At 43.3% G+C, this 20,758-nt stretch overlaps 1 protein-coding gene across 2 annotated transcripts in view; it reads left to right on the top strand.

Moving 5' to 3' along the window:
• PDZD2 (PDZ domain containing 2) overlaps positions 1–20,758 on the top strand; it is a 227,839-nt gene that overhangs the window by 10,917 nt on the left and 196,164 nt on the right. The window lies entirely within an intron of this gene.

Genomic DNA, 20,758 nt, shown 5'->3' with positions numbered 1-20,758 from the left:
TCCGTAGCAGAGACACGCCCCCTTGCTAGTTCGGCAGACAATACAAGACTGATCTCTCGCAAGAGTTGAAGAGATGAGTGCGCGCTCTCCTCTCCCCAGCTCTTACACTGTCTGTAGCAGTAACACGCCCCCTTGCCAGTTCGGGTGAAGAGACTGATCTTCAATGCTGAAGAGCGAGAGCATGCACTTTCTCTGCTCACTCTTGCTGTGGCCATGTCCATATCTGATTGGACAGTGTCACTACCATAGTAACACCCCCCTTGCCAGTACACGCCCCGTTGACTGTTAAATATCGGGCGCCAAATATAATGCCACTAATATCTAAATAACGGAGGGAGGTAGAAAAAAAATGTAAAGTCACTCAGCTGCACATGTATGGGGAGGTGAAAGGTTATATTTACGTGAGTCTTTTTCTTTCTGTGAATTTTCTTTTTTTTACCAAAATGGCATGGATTTGCGCGATGACGAAAAATCGCAACAAACGTAAAAACAAAATCTCAGGTAAAAATAGCCCAACCATAGCACTGCTATATTGCTGTAGACCAGGATGATTTACTCCTGATGTTCAGGGAGAGTAATGTAAACACTACAGATAACAATTATGGGAATTGCGAGTTTTCTCAATGATATTTTGACTTCTGTGTTCCTGAGAAACTTCCTGAGTTATGTTTTATAAACACCGCTATTTCAGTCCACAACGCAATGGCTGAATCTAGTTTGGAGTACAATGTCCATATGGATGTGTGTGTGTGTGTGTGTGTGTGTGTGTGTATATATATATATAATATACACACACACACAGCACAGTAAAGCTTATTGTTTGGCATAATTTGTTGTAACATCACAATGTGTTGTCTACAGGTAAACACAGTTCGATGCGGTCCCGAAACCCACGCCATTACGTAAATAGATATTGAGAAGGGTCCGGTGTGCTATTTCACCCCCAATTCTTATACTTCATGGTGAGCGACACTGCCAAATCTCCACAAGGGAGCTAGAGATCCAGCAGTTTCACCCACCATCTATGTTCATTGAACCCCACAATAGATCGATAGAACACTTCAACTCATCCCACAAAAAATAAACCATCATATGGCTAGATCAATGGGAAAAATTAAAGTTATGGGTTCTTTTTTCCATAAAACATGTTTTTATTGTTCAAAAGTATCTATATATTTGGTTTAACCATAATTTCAATGTCCCATAGAATAAAGTTATGTTATTTATACTGCACGGTAAACCGTAATCAAAAGTCCTCAAAAACAAGTTAAATAATTATGTACCCAAAAAAGGACTGTTGTATTTTTCTATTCATGCAGCACAAAACCGATCCCTCATACAGCTACATTGAAGGGAAAATAAAAATGTTATGGCTCTTAGAATGGGGCTAAAGGGGTATTTTCTAGTTTCCGCAAATTTATGTTATTTTTGCATAATTAAAAGTTTACAATTGTCCAATATACTTTCTGTATTCTTCATGGTTTTCAAGATCTCTGCTTGTTGTTATTCAATAGGAATATTCATTGTTTACTTCCAGTGGATAAAATTCTGTCCATGGTCATGTGATCACAGGTGTTGGGATTGTTACAGTATATGAATCAGAGCTATGTCTTCTAATGATCCCAGCGCCTGTGTCCATCACATGACCATATAAGGAGCTGTGCACATGCGTGTCATCACATGACCATGGACAGAATTGTTATACAGCCGACAACTCACTCCAGCAGGCGGAATCAAAGGTCACTTTGATTTAGCCCATTTAACACCTTAAATGCCGCGGTCAATCGTGACCACAGCATTTAAATTGTTAGAATCAGGGGGCGCCCATCAAACCGGCCATTATGCCCTCCTACGGCTATGTCGACAAAAAAAAACAATGAAGTTATGGGTTTTGGAAGGCTGGGAGGAAAAAACGAAAATTAAAAAACTCAAATTGGCCATGTCTCCAAGGGGTTAATATAGCTGCACCCTGAAGTGCCAATATGTCTGAAATGCTAATAACCCTTTAAGGGTTTAAAAGAGTTGGTTCAGAAAGAAAATTCTTGCCTATATGTAGGAGCCAGAGTAGCGGGCAGAGGCTGATCGCGAGCACATCACACAGCAGGAAGGCGCCGTCCTTCATTATTAGCTGGGCTCCTGAATAAGGCTGTATAAGCCAGATTTGGTACTTTAAAGGGTACCTAAACGTTAAACAAACTTCTGACATGTCATAGTGACCTGTCAGAAGATTTGATCGCTGGGGGTCTGAGCGCTGAGACTCCCAATGTTTTCTAAAACGAAGCGGCAGAAGCGCTGAGCCACTTACATTCTGTTCGGTTTTATCGGAAAGCCGAGTAGTTGGTGTACGGACTATATAGAAAGTCTCTGCGGCTTCGTTTTAGCGATCGGTGGGGGTCTCAGAAGTTTTGATCGCTGGGGGTCTGAGCCCTGACAGGTCACTATAACATATCAGAAGTTTGTTGAATGTTTAGGTACCCTTTAAAGTAACGCCGTGTGAACTCACTGGAATGTAATTTAGCATGCTATCTTCAGTACAGAATTACAACGGTATGCTGACATGTATTGTAGAAAAAAATTGCTGTTGTCACTTACTGCTTCCTGTTTTATTATGCGATGCCTAGATAGCTCAGTGTTCAATGCTGCCACCTGGTGGTAAACCCTATATTAATTTTCTTAAATGGGTTTAAAGCACATCTGTTACCAGGCTGGGATCAGTAAGATGCTCCGTTAAAGAGTCTCTGTCACCACATTATAAGTGGCCTATCTACTACATAATCTGATCGACGCTGTAATGTAGATTACAGCAGTGTATTTTATTTAGAAAAACAATAAATTTTCAACAAGTTATGACCTATTTTAGATTTATGCTAATGACTTTCTTAATAGACAACTGGGTGTGTTTTTACTTTTGACCAGGTGGGCGTTGTGGAGAGAAGTGTATGACGCTGACCAATCAGCGTCATATACTTATCTCCATTCATTTACTCTGCACATAGTGATCTTGCTATAGCACTATGTGCAGTCACACACGCACACATTAACGTTACTGAAGTGTCTTGACAGTAAATAGACATCGCTTCCAGCCAGGACGCGATGTCTATTCATAATCCCGACACTTCGGTAACCTTTGTGTGTAACTTACAGCACAGCACATCGAGATCACGTTGCTGTCATTAAGTCCCACACAAACATTACCAAAGTGCCTGGATTATGAATAGACATCCCGTCCTGGTTGGACGCGATGTCTATATACTGTCAAGACACTTCAGTAACGTTAATGTGTGAGTAAGTGACTGCACATAATGATCTAGCAAGATCACTATGTGCAGAGTAAATGAATGGAGTGAAGTGTATGTCGCTGATTGGTCATACACTTCTCTCCACAACGTCCATAATTGCTCATAACTTACGGTGCCGATCACATTATGTACAAGATAAGGCACTTATAATGTGGTGACAGAGCCTCTTTAAAGAAAAAAAGGGAAGCAATGGACTCCTGATTTTTTCCAACTTGGCATCCAAGAAATTATCTGCTCTGTTTGTAAATATGGGCACATGAGCAAGGGCGGGCATAGACCGCATATGACCCCTGTGCAAGAAATGTATGTGGGCCCCCTTGTTATGTTACAGCTAGTTTGTCAAGAGTAATGACATATATATATATATATATATATACATCCCCAGAATCAAGCTCCGTACATATATACATCCCCAGAACCAAGCTCAGTACATATATACATCCCCAGAACCAAGCTCAGTACATATATACATCCCCAGAACCAAGCTCAGTACATATATACATCCCCAGAACCGAGCTCAATACATATATACAGCACCAGAACGAAGCTCAATACATATATACAGTACCAGAACCAAGCTCGTACATATACACTACCGTTCAAATTTTGGGGTCACTCAGACAATTTTGTGTTTACCATGAAAACTCACACTTATATTTATCAAATGAGTTGAAAAATGACTAGAAAATATAGTCAAGACATTGACAAGGTTAGAAATAATGATTTTTATTTGAAATAATAATTTTCTCCTTCAAACTTTGCTTTCGTCAAAGAATGCTCCATTTGCAGCAATTACAGCATTGCAGACCTTTGGCATTCTAGCTGTTAATTTGCTGAGGTAATCGGGAGAAATTTCACCCCATGCTTCCAGAAGCCCCTCCCACAAGTTGGATTGGCTTGATGGGCACTTCTTGCGTACCATACGGTCAAGCTGCTCCCACAACAGCTCTATGGGGTTGAGATCTGGTGACTGCGCTGGCCACTCCATTACAGATAGAATACCAGCTGCCTGCTTCTTCTCTAAATAGTTCTTGCATAATTTGGAGGTGTGCTTTGGGTCATTGTCCTGTTGTAGGATGAAATGGGCTCCAATCAAGCACTGTCCACAGGGTATGGCATGGCGTTGCAAAATGGAGTGATAGCCTTCCTTATTCAAAATCCCTTTTACCTTGTACAAATCTCCCACTTTACCAGCACCAAAGCAACCCCAGACCATCACATTACCTCCACCATGCTTGACAGATGGCGTCAGGCACTCTTCCAGCATCTTTTCAGTTGTTCTGCGTCTCACAAATGTTCTTCTGTGTGATCCAAACACCTCAAACTTCGATTAGTCTGTCCATAACACTTTTTTCCAATCTTCCTCTGTCCAATGTCTGTGTGCTTTTGCCCATATTAATCTTTTCCTTTTATTAGCCAGTCTCAGATATGGCTTTTTCTTTGCCACTCTGCCCTGAAGGCCAGCATCCCGGAGTCGCCTCTTCACTGTAGACGTTGACACTGGCGTTTTGCGGGTACTATTTAATGAAGCTGCCAGTTGAGGACCTGTGAGGCGTCTATTTCTCAAACTAGAGACTCTAATGTACTTGTCTTGTTGCTCAGTTGTGCAGCGGGGCCTCCCACTTCTTTTTCTACTGTGGTTAGAGCCTGTTTGTGCTGTCCTCTGAAGGGAGTAGTACACACCGTTGTAGGAAATCTCCAGTTTCTTGTCAATTTCTCGCATGGAATAGCCTTCATTTCTAAGAACAAGAATAGATTGTCGAGTTTCACATGAAAGCTCTCTTTTTCTAGCCATTTTGAGAGTTTAATCGAACCCACAAATGTAATGCTCCAGATTCTCAACTAGCTCAAAGGAAGGTCAGTTTTATAGCTCCTCTAAACAGCAAAACGGTTTACAGCGGTGCTAACATAATAGCACAAGGGTTTTCAAGTGTTTTCTAATCATCCATTAGCCTTCTAACACAGTTAGCAAACACAATGTACCATTAGAACACTGGAGTGATGGTTGCTGGAAATGGGCCTCTATACACCTATGTAGATATTGCATTAAAAACCAGACGTTTGCAGCTAGAATAGTCATTTAGCACATTAACAATGTATAGAGTGTATTTCTGATTAATTTAATGTTCTCTTCATTGAAAAAAACTGTGCTTTTCTTGCAAAAATAAGGAAATTTCAAAGTAACCCTAAACTTTTGAACGGTAGTGTATACAGCACCAGAACAAAGCGCAGTTAGGTCCATAATTATTTGGATAGTGACCGTTTTAGGATTTTAGCTGTTTACCAAAACATATTGAATATACAGTTATATAATCAATATGGGCTTAAAGTTCAGACTCTCTTCTTTAATTTGAGGGTATTCACATCCTAATCGGAGGAAGAGTTTAGGAATTACAGCTCTTTAATATGTAGCTACCTCTTTTTCAAGGGACCAAAGGTAATTGAACAATTATTTGAAAAGCTATTTAATGGGCTGCATGGGCTGTTCCCTCGTTAATCCATCATCAATTAAGCAGGTAAAAGGTCTGGAGTTGATTCCAGGTGTGGCATTTGCATTTGGAAGCTGTTGCTGTGAACCCACAACATGAGGTCAAGGGAGCTCTCAATGCAAGTGAAATAGACCATCGATAGGCTGAAAAAAAAATATGAAGAAATACATCAGAGAGAGAGCACAAATGTTAGGAGTGGCCAAATCAACAGTTTGGTACATTCTTGTAAAAAAAAAAAAAAAAAGAGCGCACTGGTGATCTCGTGAACTCCAAAAGGCCTGGACGTCCACGGAAGACAACAGTGGTGGATGATCGCAGAATCCTTTCCATGGTGAAGAAAAACCCCTTCACAACATCTACCCAAGTGAAGAACACTCTTCTGGAAGTAGGTGTATCAGTATCTAAGTCTACCATAAAGAGAAGACTTCATGCGAGCAAATACAGAGGAGGGGTCACCATTAATCAGCCTCAAAAATAGGCCAGATTTGACATTGCCAAACAACATGTAAAGAAGCCGCCCAGTTCTGGAACAGCATGAAACTAAGATCAACCTGTACCAGAATGATGGGAGGAAGAAAGTATGGAGAAGGCTTGGAACGGCTCATGATCCAATGCACACCACATCCTCTGTAAAACATAGTGGAGGCAGTGTGATGGCATGGGCATGCATGGCTGCCAAAGGCCATGGGTCACTAGTGTTTATTGATGATGTGACTGAAGACAGAAGCAACCGGATTAATTCTGAAGTGTTGAGGGATTTATTTTCTGCTCAGATTTAACCAAATGCAGCAGGTTGATTGGACGTCGCTTCACAGTACAGATGGACAATGACCCAAAACATAAACTCCTGGGTTGCTTTCGCAGTATAAGGCAAAGAAGTGGAATATTCTGCAATGACCAAGTCAATCCCCAGATCTCAACCCGATCGAGCTGCATTTCACTTGCTTAAGACAAAACTTAAAGAGGCTCTGTTACCACATTATAAGTGGCCTATATTGTACGTGATGTGATCTGCGCTGTAATGAGTTATGACCTATATTCGCTTTATGCTAATGACTTTCTTAATGAACAACTGGGCGTGTTTTACTTTTTGGCCAAGTGGGTGTTGTACAGAGGAGTGTATGACGCTGACCAACCAGTGACCAATCAGCGTCATACACTTCTCCCCATTCATTTACACTGCACATAGCGATATAGCTATATCGCTATGTGCAGCCACATAAACACACTATAACAATACTGCAGTGTCTGGACAATGCATATACATTACCTCCAGCCAGGACGTGATGTGTATTCAGAATTCTGATACATCGCTAACACAATCCCGACCCTACAGCACAGCAAGCGTAATCTTGCGAGATTACGCTGTAAACTGTAATTTCAAACGAGATTACACTTGCTGTGCTGTAGTGTCGAGATTGTGTTAGCGAAGTGTCAGGATTCTGAATAGACATCACGTCCTGGCTGGAGGTAATGTATATTTATTGTCATGACACTGCAGTAACATTATAATGTGTTTATGTGGCTGCACATAGCGATATAGTTATATCGCTATGTGCTGTGTAAATGAATGGAGAGAAGTGTATGACGCTGATTGGTCACTGATTGGTCGGCGTCATACACTTCTCTCCACAACGCCCACGCTGCCAAAAAGTAAAACATGCCCAGTTGTCCATTAAGAGACTCATTAGCATAAAGCTAATATAGGTAAAAAATTATTGTTTTTCTAAATAAAAACCACTGCTGTAATCTACATTACAGCGCCGATCACATCATGTACAAGATAGGCCACTTATAATGTGGTGACAGAGCCCCAGAAAGACCCACAAACAAGCAACAACTGAAGATGCTGTAGTAAAGGTCGGGCAAAGCATCACAAAGGAGGAAACCCAGCGTGTGGTGATGTCCATGGGCTCCAGACTTCAGGCCGTCATTGCCTGCAAAGGATTCTCTACAAAGTATTAAAAAAAAAAACATTATGTCTGGTAATGTTAATTTGTCCAATTACTTTTGAGCCCCTGAGATGAGGCGGTTGTGTAGAAAAATGGTGGCAATTCCTAAACGTTTCACAGGATATTTATGTTCAACCCCTTTAATTAAATCTGAAAGTCTACACTTCAATTGTATCTCAGTTGTTTCATATAAAATCCAATGTGGTGGCATGCAGTGCAGAAATCATGAAGATTGTGTCACTGTCCAAATAATTCTAGACCTAACTGTACATACATCACCAGAACCAAGCTCAGTCCATATATACAACACCAGAACAGTTACAGCTCAATTTAGTGCAACCCCTGCTGTATAGGTTTGTACGGCGTAAAACTACAGCTCCCAGTATGGCCCGAACAATGGTAAGGATATGCTGGGAGTTGTTGTTTCACAAAAAAATAATCATAACACCCATCATCTCGCTGCAGATCATATAGTGACTTCAGTACTGATTAGAGGCAGAATAAACATTTACATTAAGTGACTCACTGGAGATTCTAGTTATTTTTCTCTTTTCTTCTCCCTCCGGTCCAGACCTCTATGATGGATTTCTCCCGGCCACGACCCATTTCTGCAGTTTTTACGCTCAGGTGTCTTCAGCTTCTCACTTTTAAAAATTTCTGCACCTATAAATGAAGATAAAATTATCATATATAAATAAATCCTCTAAATATAATAGCGCCATGCACTGCACCTCTAACTATAATAGCGCCATACACTGTGTACCTTATTATAAAGGTACAATATACTGTGACACACACACACACACACACACACACCCCCACACACATCCCCATGGAGCCTCTGTAGATAGTGCCCTACATAGGAGCCCCTGTAGATGGTACCCCACATACCGCCCCCTGTAGATAGTGCCGACATATGGACTCCAGAGCTGCAAGGCAATAGTGCTAACCACTGAGCCACCGTGCTGCCCTACATATAGCATTCCCTATAGATAGTGCTCCACATATAGCCCACCTCTGTAGATAGTGCCTCACATATAGCCCACCCCTGTACATAGTGCCCTACATATAGCTCCCCCTGTATATAGTGCTCCACAACCCCCCCTGTAGATAGAGCTCTTACTGCAGATAATGCCACTCACAGTTTTAGTAGAAAAAAACTAAAACTTTACATACTCACGCTGATCCCGTTCCCGCGCCGACCGATGGCAAAGCAGATCTGCTCTCTTCTGATCAGGTCTGCTGGAGCTGAACGACGCAAGCGAAAGGCGGTGATTGGCAGGGCCCCATAGCAGCCGCTATGGCTGCTACAGCGGTAGTTACGCCACTGTTGGGAAGTACTGTGATTTTCTTTTTAAGGCGGTGGTTGTCCCTTTTGCTTACAGAGCTTCTTTCTTGCTGTATATTGTAGTGCGAATGAGAAAACTGCATGGCTGGATCTTTTATGGGGGCATCTCTGCATTGTTGTAGGGGCATCTGTGGCTAGCAATGTTATAATGGCATCTTTGGCTGGGACATTTGTGGCCAGTACACTGTTATGGAGGCATCTGTGATTTGTTATGGGGAAATTGCCGCTGGCATATGGGGCATGAAGGAACTTCGGAATGTGAAAAGTTTGAACACTGCATATGTCCATTGTTGGAAGACCTCATCATCTACTTTTAAGGGGCGAATACAGGCATTTCTTCCCTTTAATCAGCATTAAACGGTATGTACAAGATTAGAAAAACATGGCATCTTTAAAAAAAAAAAAAATGTGCCACACCTGTCCACAGGTTGTGTGTGGTATTGCAGCTCAGCTCTTCACCTGACACAAATACCATACAGGTGTGGCGCCATTTATCGAAGATGGCAGCCATGTTTTTATTTTTCTGTACGACCCATTTAACCTCTTGCCGACTAATGACGGGTATGCTAGTTATGAGTGGAAGGGTTTTGCCAAATCACGGCGAGCATACTCGCCATTATGATTGCGCGGGTACTGCTACTGTGCCATGTGATCTGGAACAGAGCCACGCCTTATTACACACAGCCGCTTCCCAACCCCATCAGTGGAGATCAGAAAAACTTCTGATCTTTTTCATTTAACCCTTTATATGCCATGATCAACACTGATCGCATACAAAGAGAGAACCCAAGCGGACCCCCCCTTGATTGTGTCGCAGGGAATTCATGTAACGCTATCTGGGCCCATACCTTGTATGGACAGATAGCCCGGGGTCCATGGAAGGACATCAGGGCTGTCTGGCCATATACCTTGCTGGCAGGGCATACATAGGTGTGCCCTAACAGCTGGGTGCGTACTATCAATACATAGGGGAAAAAAAGTTAGTAAAAATTAAAAAAGACACAATAAACTTTATTAAATGTTTCAAGACATAAAATAATATAGACTTATTTGATATTGTCACAACTGTAACAAACTACAATCATTTTATAACCTCATTAATGATGATTGGTGTATGGCGTAATTTTTTTAACATATTTGCAGCAAAAAAAAAATGTACTGCCATTTTTGCCAAAATAATAAAGTATACATATTAAACTCTGTACTTTTTGTGTCATTTTTGTTGCTACATATAATATAACTTGTTCCGAAAAAAAACAGCTACTGGGGAAAATATTTGTAAAAAGTTATGACCGCCAGAATGCGAAGAGGTAAAACTAAAAAAAAATAAATAAATTTTTCCTGTCCAAATGGTTAAAGGGATTTTCCGGCCTCTAAAATTTGATGGCCTATCTTCAGAATAGGGCAAAATTAGCTGATGGGACGGGGTCCGACTTTCGGGGCCCCGTCGATCAGCTGTTTTGAAAGGGGCCGCAGCGCTCGTACGAGTGCTTCTTCCCCTTAATTTCTTCTTGCTCACTGTGAATCTTCGACACGCATTTAGCACAAGATTCTCTGGTATTGCAGCCGCCTTCTATTCACTTTAATGGGGAAAAGGCTGCAATACCTGTGAATCGCCGCAATGTGTGTTGACGAGCAAGAAGAAATGAAGGGAAAGCAGCGTTCGTATGAGTGCTGCAGCCCCTTCAAAACAGCTGATCGGCGGGGGTCCCGAAAGTCGGACCCCGACTATTAGCTATTGATGGCCCATCCTGAGGATAGGCCATCAATTTTTAGTGGCTGGAAAAACCCTTTAAAATGTTGTTGGTCGCTTTCTTCTCTTGCAAACCAGTTTTTTTTACTTTGAAACGTGCCTTATTATAAATGTCCACTAGGGGGCAGCAAATTACAGTATATCAGACTCTCTCTTGCCATGTTTTTCTGAAAATGGTTTTTTAAAAGAGGCGAAGATGTTGTCACTCATAAATGTGTCATCCTGACCTGATTTTCTCCAGATTCCCGAAACAAATCCCATTTCTGTAAGATTCAGATCTGTAAAATCCTATCATGTAACTTCTCAAGTGCTTCATTGTTTGGGAGCATGGAAGCAATGCCGCTAGTATTATTATAGTAGATGTAATCCTGTGCTGCCATTGTTATTGCCGAGCTGATTCATTCCTAATAGTAATGTTATTTAGCACGCCAGCGTTTCCGCGGGTAAATGTAAAATATGTGAACCCTGGCAAACAAGTCATTTTTAGGATGTGAATTGTTCCCAGGCCTACTGAATATAAGGGAAGTGTATTTTCCTGTTGCAGGGAGTCCTTCATATACATATAATACAAGTCAGTACAACATTTCCTCTGCCAAATGTCTAGTCATTGACATCAGAATGTGGTAAAATATGCAGAGAAGAGCTGCACTACATAGGCGCCGCTCATCTCTGCCAACGTGATCGGTTACAGATTTATTCTAGCAGGAGGATCTCCTTAGGGTCCCACCTCTAGCACTGAAAGAAGTTACAGGAGAGTGCCCGGGTAAGAGAGAGCAGAGGGGGACTGCAGCGCCTAGGAATCCGGTATTTGTTGGATGCATTGTGGCCGACACTGTGGCGCATTGCGGCTAGCAATGGAGGACATAGTGGTTGACAGGTTGCCACTGACAATGAGGGGCATGGTGGCTGGCAACTACATAGGTGTCGCTCATCTCTGCCTAAGTGGTCTGTTACAGATTTATTCTAACAGGAGGACCTCCTAAGGGTCCCACCTTTGGCACCATTACAGAGTGCCCGGGTAAGCGAGAGAGCAGAGGACTGCAGCGCCTAGGAATCAGGTAAGTATTGTGGGGGACATTGTGGCTGACACTGGGGCTCATTGCGGCTAGCAATAGAGGGCACAGTGGTTGACATGGGTTGCCACTGACAATGGGGGGCAGAATGGCTGGCAACAGGACATGTGGCTTTCAATGGGAGATTGGGTGGCAATAAGGGGCAATGTGGCTGAAAATGGGGGGGGGGGGATTGTGGGTGACACCAGGGACTTGTAATCATCACTAGCTCTTACTCATATTGTATAGCTTTCTAGTAGCGTTTATTCATATGCACAAACCAGCCAGGGCCAATCCCTTAATCATGGATTTCTGGGAGTTTTTTTTCCAAGGGGGTAAATAATTGATGATTGGAAGAAGCCGCCGATATGCTGAAACACGTACATTGTAATCCAGCCGTTCACACTGTACAGAGGATGAGCATTGTGTGCCCCACATGTCGATCTTGCTGAGAGATTTATTGTAAAGTACCGAGTGTATGAATCATGATTGTACCAATGTGAGATTCCAGGAGAATGTCGGCTCTGCTGCCCGGGTTTAATGGGAGATATCAGTGGGATTAACATGTGGTTTATGTATGTAACATCTGTGGGATTATATAGGATCACTTATCCCTCATCATACATAAGCTGCACAGTACCACTTCTCTTGTTTTACAGGTCAACAGTCCATGCTCTGTACAGGCAGCGGCACAGTACAACTTTATTTACAGTCTATGTACAGGCAGTGGCACAGTACAATTTCACTGGCAGTCTATATACGAACAGCGGCACAGTACAACTTCACTTATACTCTATGGACAGGCAGCGGCACAGTATAACTTTATTTACAGTCTATGTACAGGCAGTGGCACAGTACAACTTCACTTATACTCTATGGACAGGCAGCGGCACAGTATAACTTTATTTACAGTCTATGTACAGGCAGTGGCACAGTACAACTTCACTTATACTCTATGGACAGGCAGCGGCACAGTATAACTTTATTTACAGTCTATGTACAGGCAGTGGCACAGTACAACTTCACTTATACTCTATGGACAGGCAGCGGCACAGTATAACTTTTACACTTTATGTACAGGTAGCAGCACAGTACAACTTCACTTATACTCTATGGACAGGCAGCGGCACAGTATTCCATCATTTATACTCTATGTACAGGCAGCACAGTACAACTTTATTTAAACTCTATGTACAGGCGGCACAGTATTATTTTACTTACACCCTATGTACAGGCAGCACAGTACTACTATACTTATACTCTATGTACAGGCGGCACAGTATTACTTTACTTACACTGTGTCACGGTTTGTGGTTATGTGCGCCCACTAGGCCGCACCGCCGTAGCGGGGAGGCAGCTGGCCAAACAACAGAGAACCCGAGTAATACAAAGTCCCGCACTAGGGTACCTGGATAGTCCAGAAAGCGGCCGCAGCCCTAGCACGGATGGAGGGGTGTGCAGCAGTTACACCAGACGTGGCGGATGACAGCAGGTGCCGCAGGTTGCGCCAGACGTGGCGAATCACACTGGACGTGGAAGATGACAGGGCACGGGTAACAACTGGAACGGGAAAACACTAAGAGACCATTTGCAAGACCAATTTGGGAAACACAAACAACGCTCAGGCAAGGATCAGAAGGGCAGGGACCTTCTTATAGTCAAGGAAATCATGTGAGTTGATGATGATTATTGTTTTCATGTGGCCCTTTAAGACCGGACACGAGCGTACGCGTGCACCCTACGGGACACAGTGAACTGGAGCGGAAGTGAGCGCTGGCATCTCCTAGGAAGGATACGGGGACCAGCACTCACTGATCCATGGCTGCTAGCGTCGGGAGGTGAGTAAACCTGACGGCCCGCGGCCATGGATGCTACACACTGTATGTACAGGCAGCTCAATACTACTATACTTATACTCTGTACAGGCAGCTCAGTATTACTTCACTTACACTGTATGTACAGGCAGCACAGTGCTATTATACTAATGCTCTATGTACAGGCGGCACAGTACCACTTCACTTACACTGTATGTACAGGCAGCACAGTGCTATTATACTAATGCTCTATGTACAGGCAGCACAGTGCTATTATACTAATGCTCTATGTACAGGCGGCACAGTACCACTTCACTTACACTGTATGTACAGGCAGCACAGTGCTATTATACTAATGCTCTATGTACAGGCAGCACAGTGCTATTATACTAATGCTCTATGTACAGGCGGCACAGTACCACTTCACTTACACTGTATGTACAGGCAGCACAGTGCTATTATACTAATGCTCTATGTACAGGCAGCACAGTGCTATTATACTAATGCTCTATGTACAGGCGGCACAGTGCTATTATACTAATGCTCTATGTACAGGCGGCACAGTACCACTTCACTTACACTGTATGTACAGGCAGCACAGTGCTATTATACTAATGCTCTATGTACAGGCGGCACAGTGCTATTATACTAATGCTCTATGTACAGGCGGCACAGTACCACTTCACTTACACTGTATGTACAGGCAGCACAGTGCTATTATACTAATGCTCTATGTACAGGCGGCACAGTGCTATTATACTAATGCTCTATGTACAGGCGGCACCGTACCACTTCACTTACACTGTATGTACAGGCAGCACAGTGCTATTATACTAATGCTCTATGTACAGGCGGCACAGTGCTATTATACTAATGCTCTATGTACAGGCGGCACAGTACCACTTCACTTACACTGTATGTACAGGCAGCACAGTGCTATTATACTAATGCTCTATGTACAGGCGGCACAGTGCTATTATACTAATGCTCTATGTACAGGCGGCACAGTACCACTTCACTTACACTGTATGTACAGGCAGCACAGTGCTATTATACTAATGCTCTATGTACAGGCGGCACAGTGCTATTATACTAATGCTCTATGTACAGGCGGCACAGTGCCACTTCACTTACACTGTATGTACAGATAGCAGCACAGTACAACCTCACTTACACTGTATGTACAGATAGCAGCACAGTACAACCTCACTTACACTCTATGTACAGGCAGCACAGTATTACTTTACTTACACTCTATGTACAGACGGCACAGTATTACTTTACTTACACTCTATGTACAGGCGGCACAGTATTACTTTATTTACACTCTATGTACAGGCGGCACAGTATTACTTTACTTACACCCTATGTACAGGCGGCACAGTATTACTTCACTTACACTCTATGTACAGGCGGCACAGTATTACTTTACTTACACTCTATGTACAGGTGGCACAGTACCACTTAATTTACACTTTTTGTACAGGCGACAGCACAGTACTACTTCTCTTGCTCTTCTCATGTCAGCTGAAGTTCACACTGTTCTGAACCCCCAGCGATTGGGAGAATAAAGACTTCTCTAAACCTGGGTCAAGGAAGATAGAGCCGACCAGCGGGGCAGTCTCGATTGTGGTCTGGAGAGTGGCAGCTGCAGCTGAACAGTTCTGCATCTCCCATACAGGTCTCCAATGGCTGGCGTGCTTTCTATCAACTCCCATTCCGGCTTGGCTTTAGGGTAGCAGTAGGAGACAAGACACCCGTTCCCTCAGATACTGTAGGTGTGGATCCCAGCATACAGACCCCCTCTGATCAGACATTTAACACATACACCATGGATCGATCATAAATCATCTTTCACTGGAATAGAGAGTTAGGGCAGAGAAGGGGCAGTGAGGCCTGATAGCACAAAAACTCACTTTTCTCTGCATCTTATCTTCCTATTAATCTGATTTTTGGAGCACAAAATTTAGATGAAGAACCCCTTTAAATAAAATGCATGATTTGCTGTGTCTGCAATCCATGAGGCCTCCTGTAAATGGTCTTTAAGAGCTCATGAGATGTTTGCATGGAGCCTGTACAGTGGCACACGACGATGTATGGCGTCTCTGCACGACCCCGTAATATGGAGGGATTGCCTCTAGAAGAGAATACCCTCCGAATTACAGTGTCCAAATGAACATAGCACACAACTTAAATAGGCCTCCGTATGAAGTCGGAGGCATGCAGGGGTACAGTATGGACCCGTTGACTTTTGGTGCCCTCTTAAGGATCAGTATAATGTATGGAACTTTATTACGACTGTGTGCATGATGCCTAACACTGCATGTTGCAATATTCACAGTTTAGGATACCACGCACATACCAGTGAATGAATTATACGACTGATCCCTTGCCAGCAGTAATGGGTGAGCTGTAGAAGGGCACAGGCCCGTGCTTGTAACACACGGGGGAAACTGACATCTCGTGTTATGTGAAAGATACGTGTCTATTGTTTGCTGCGAGATCAGATTACTGGAATTACCGGTTGAGATTAGCCGCATATTCTGATACATACAAATATTATCATTTCTGGGTCTCTGGGATTTTATGGGATGGGACGTTACCTGATAAATGTGTATACAATTGAAATCCTGTCTTACATGCTACTTTGGATTGACTTACAAAACTGCATAAGCAAGGTTTCCTTTACACGCTTCAATAATGCGTACAATTTAAAATTATTCGCTACTGGTCTTAGAAAAAAATTTGAACGAGGCGTTTAGATAGGCGATTATTAGATAATGCGATGAAATTGTAATTGCGAGACCATAGATTGGTTGCATTTACACACAGCAATTTGCGGAACTTCTGATCTAAATTTTTAGGATAGATCTGCAATCACGATTTCGAGAGTGGTCGTCTAGGAGTACACGTAGAGACAATAATAAGTGACAATCAAAATTAGTCGAATTGTACGCATTATCGAAGTGTGTAAAGGCACATTAAAGTCTATGTACACCTTTTAATATAAAGATTGGTCAATGTGTTTATAAATACTTTTTATTCAAAATTTGTTTTCATTTGAGATACAGCTGCTCAGTGTTCTCTATACAGAGCAGCTGTATCTAGCGCTATTCACTGAAGCCGTCAGTCCTACGGACCTCACGGGTAGTGACAGCAAGTCACGTAGGATCCACCTGTAAACTATCACATCTAAGTTAGACTGCAAGGATATTTTACCAACATTATCAATTTCGCCCAGGATCTCTTTGCACCATTAATACTTTAAATAAATAAAAACTACAATACCTTGTATTGTAAAGTGGAAGTGGCCACAGCTTTATTATAACATATTATTTATTAAATATAAATTTAACTCGGCTTGAAGGCATTATTTTCTCCATTGTCCTTTTAATTCCTGCAATGCCAACAAAACGCTGTTATACAACGGGCATGTAGGGTGCTAGGTCCGCCTTTATAGCTCTAAAACCCGCCAAGGAGGGGAACCGAGAAGCCTACTCAGTACCCCGACCACCCCCACTAAGCAAAGCCAGGCCGTGCTTGGCACCATCAAGTATATCCACTAAAAACATATCCAGCCCGATGGACGCCATCAGGCGCCAGCAGGTCAGCGTGGTCACCCTCCAATGAACGGTCGAACAGTCCGAGCCTCTACTTCGGACCAGACTATAATACACTGAGAAAATAAGTCAGTTTGGATTAGTAACAACAACAGGTTCGCTTAACCTGGCAAGCAGGGGCGGATTATATAGAGGTCAAGTGTCCAGGGTCCAAGGCTGAAAGGGGGCCTGGTTCGCCCCGGTTCTCCCGAACCGGCTGTTAAAATTACAGACGGTTCAGAGAATTAGGGTGAAGTGGGACCTCTCACCCAATTGTATCCACGTCCTTAGGGCACGGATACAATTGCTTATGCCAGCGCTGGAGAGGCTATCCGTTCCCTGCCTCGCAATTCGGCACTTTAGTAGTGACGCAGTCCGCGCAATTACATCATCACACAGACTGCGCTGTTACGCTGAATGACGCCGCCTGGTCTCTGACCAGTCCTTCATTGCTGGGGGATGGCGCTGGAATTGGGATAGGTGAGAAAGTTTTGTTTTCTGTGGGCAGCGTTGGGGGCATTGTGACTGGCACTATCTGCATTGGGCATTGTGACTGGCGCTATCTACACGTGGCAGAATGACTGGCACTCTCTACATGGGGCATTGTCACTGGTGCGATCTACAGGGGGCATTAGTGTGTGTGGTGTTTTACAGTGTTTGACGCATTTTAATTAATGGGGACAAAGGATGATAATATTATATACAGGGGCATGGTATATAGTACTGTTGTATTCATGTGCGCAGTGTGTGATACTATTCTATTCAGGGACATAGTGTGGCACCATGAGAATTTTATGTTTGTTTATAAGTGCGGAAATGTTGGAAAACTGAGGAGTCGAAGACATCTGAGCGGCAAACTCTGCAGAAATGGGTCGTGGCCGGTAGACGTCATCATAGAGGTCTGGACCAGATGGAGAAGAATAGTGAAAAAACGAAAAATAATCTAAGCGGTCACCTGTGGGTCACGCAGTGTAAATGTTTATTCTCACTCTGACTGAACAGTACTATATTCACTGTATGATCTGCAGCGAGATGACGGATAGTAGCATTCTTTTTTGTGAAGCAGCAACTCCCAGCATATCCTAACCTTTGTTAAGGCCATGCTGGGAGCTGTCGTTTTATGTCGTACAAACTTATACGGCAGGGGTTAAACTGAATTTGCAAATGATCTCTGTACTGAGTTGTATTTGTGCTGGTGCTGTATAAATGTACTGAGCTTGGTTCTGGTGTTGTTGTATATATGTACATTGCTTGGTTAGGGCACTGTATATATGTATTGAGCTTGGTTCTGGTGCTGTATTTATGTACCTAGTGTCACGATCTGTGGGTATGTGGACCCACTGGGACGTACCGCCGTAGCGGGATAGCAGCTGGCTAAACAGTGTACTAAGCCAATGTATATATAGTCCAAGCACAAGGGTACCTGTAGTGTTTCAGACAGTAGCAACAGCTAGGTTTAGATTGGACCTTGGCAGCAGACACCAGGCGTTGTGTAACTCCGCAAGCGTGACCGGTGAGACAACACGACTCCAACTTTCTAAGGAACAGGAACAAAGGTACCACCGGATACAGAATGCAGGTAGCAGGTCTGGGAACAGGATAACACTAAGGGACCATTTGCAAGACTAACACTGGTAAACACAATGCTCCGAAAAGGAGTAAAGGGGCAGGGCCCTTTTTATAGTCCAGGGTGATCATGGACTAATAGATGATTATTTTCATCTGTCCTTCGGGACTTAGCGGAGCGGAAGTGAGTGCTGGTGTCTCCTAGGGAGGAGATACGGGCCAGCGCTCACAGGTCCATGTCTGTGGCAGTCGGGGGTGAGTAATCTCGACGGTCCACGGCCGTGGACGCTACACTGAGCTTGGTTCTGGTGCTGCATATATGTACTGAGCTTGGTTCTGGTGTTGTATTTATGTACTTAGCTTGGTTCTGGAGTTGTGTATTTATGTACTGAGCTTGGTTCTCGGGCTGTATATAATTACCTTATCTTAAGGTGAAAGTAGATGTTAAATCTACTTTTACCTTGCGATAAGGTAAATATATGCAGTAAAAACGAAGCCCAAAAAACATGGAGGAATCAGTTTTTTCCAATTCACCCATTATGTGGTATTTTAAAAGGTGCCAATAAAAACTACAACTCCTCCCGCAAAAAGTAATCCTTCACACACCACTCCATTGTCGTAAAAAGAAAAAAGTTATGGCTCTAGGAAGGCGGCGAGTGAAAAACGAAAATGAAAAAATGGCTTGGACTTTAAGGGGTTAAACAGAGACTGGCTCTTCAAGGTTATATTCACGAATAGCCAATTTATTATTTTTTCTGGAAACCATTAACCATTTAAAGCTCCTGACCTCTTTAGGGTCTCAAATTATTGAGCTTTTTAATCTTTTTTTTTTATAGCTCGTTCTGCTTTTACAGCGAATTCAAAACCGTGCTAGATCTGTGGCCACTTAAACTGAAATCTGCAAATATACGGTACAGTGTCTTCAGAGTTCGGGGGGCCACACTTTGTGAACTGCCCGGGGGCCCTGGCACCCTTAATCCGTCCCTGCTGGCAAGATCATTACCATTACCCAAGATCAATTCGAGCCAAGCGGCCTCCTTGCCGTGCGGACAGCAGCCCAATGCACATATGAGTGCCCAAGAATCCAAATCTGGAGCCTTCCGAAACCTAATAATAAATAGAATACAATAAAATAAATAACAACGGGAGAATGAAATATAAAAGGGGGGGGGGGGTTGTAGTGAGCACAAATTCACAAACCAGCTAAATCCGACCGAACACAGGATTTATAACTGCCGGAGCTCCATCTGCCCAAACGCATAATAGCTTTTTCGACTAAACCTAACGCGTCTGCCTCAGTGGCTGCACCCATGCGGAAAGATTGGGTCCCAAACTCATGAGCTGGTAGCTCAAGTCCTCTCAAATATGACTTAAAAACGGTGCCAAATTGGAAACGCCTGAGGGGCACACCATTGGCATGTAACTGTAAATTGTGACCCAGAGGCCCAAAACAAAAGAAAATTGCTAATTACCACTACAGGGCAGCGCGGGCCCCCAATCCTCCCTACTGATAACCAAGACCCTCTCCCAGCCTGGTCTGTCTTTGACTGGCGCACACAAATGTTTAGGGAATCCTGAAGAACCATTATATTCACCTCTGAGAGTCCACCCACCTTCCTATCACTAGGTGTGACCAGCTCGCTAACGCTGCATTGGAAAGAAGGCCAACGAAAAAGCAGCCAGAACAAACTGCATTCATAGCCATCACCGCAAATTATTTCAACCACTGAGATCACCCCAAACAGGCGGCCAGGGGAACCTACACCAACTCTGACCTAATACTGCTTCAAAACCCAGCTGCGTCCATGATCAACTGTAAATCCACGTTAGAGATCTCAGGTATTTGACAAACTGCACGGCCTTTGAAGGAACTCAAGAACGTTTGC

Source organism: Rhinoderma darwinii, chromosome 1, assembly GCF_050947455.1.
Source record: "Rhinoderma darwinii isolate aRhiDar2 chromosome 1, aRhiDar2.hap1, whole genome shotgun sequence".
In the NCBI taxonomy this organism is placed as follows: Eukaryota; Metazoa; Chordata; class Amphibia; order Anura; family Rhinodermatidae; genus Rhinoderma; species Rhinoderma darwinii.
Note: the sequence above shows the minus strand (reverse complement) of the source record. Positions and strands in the feature narration are given on the sequence as shown.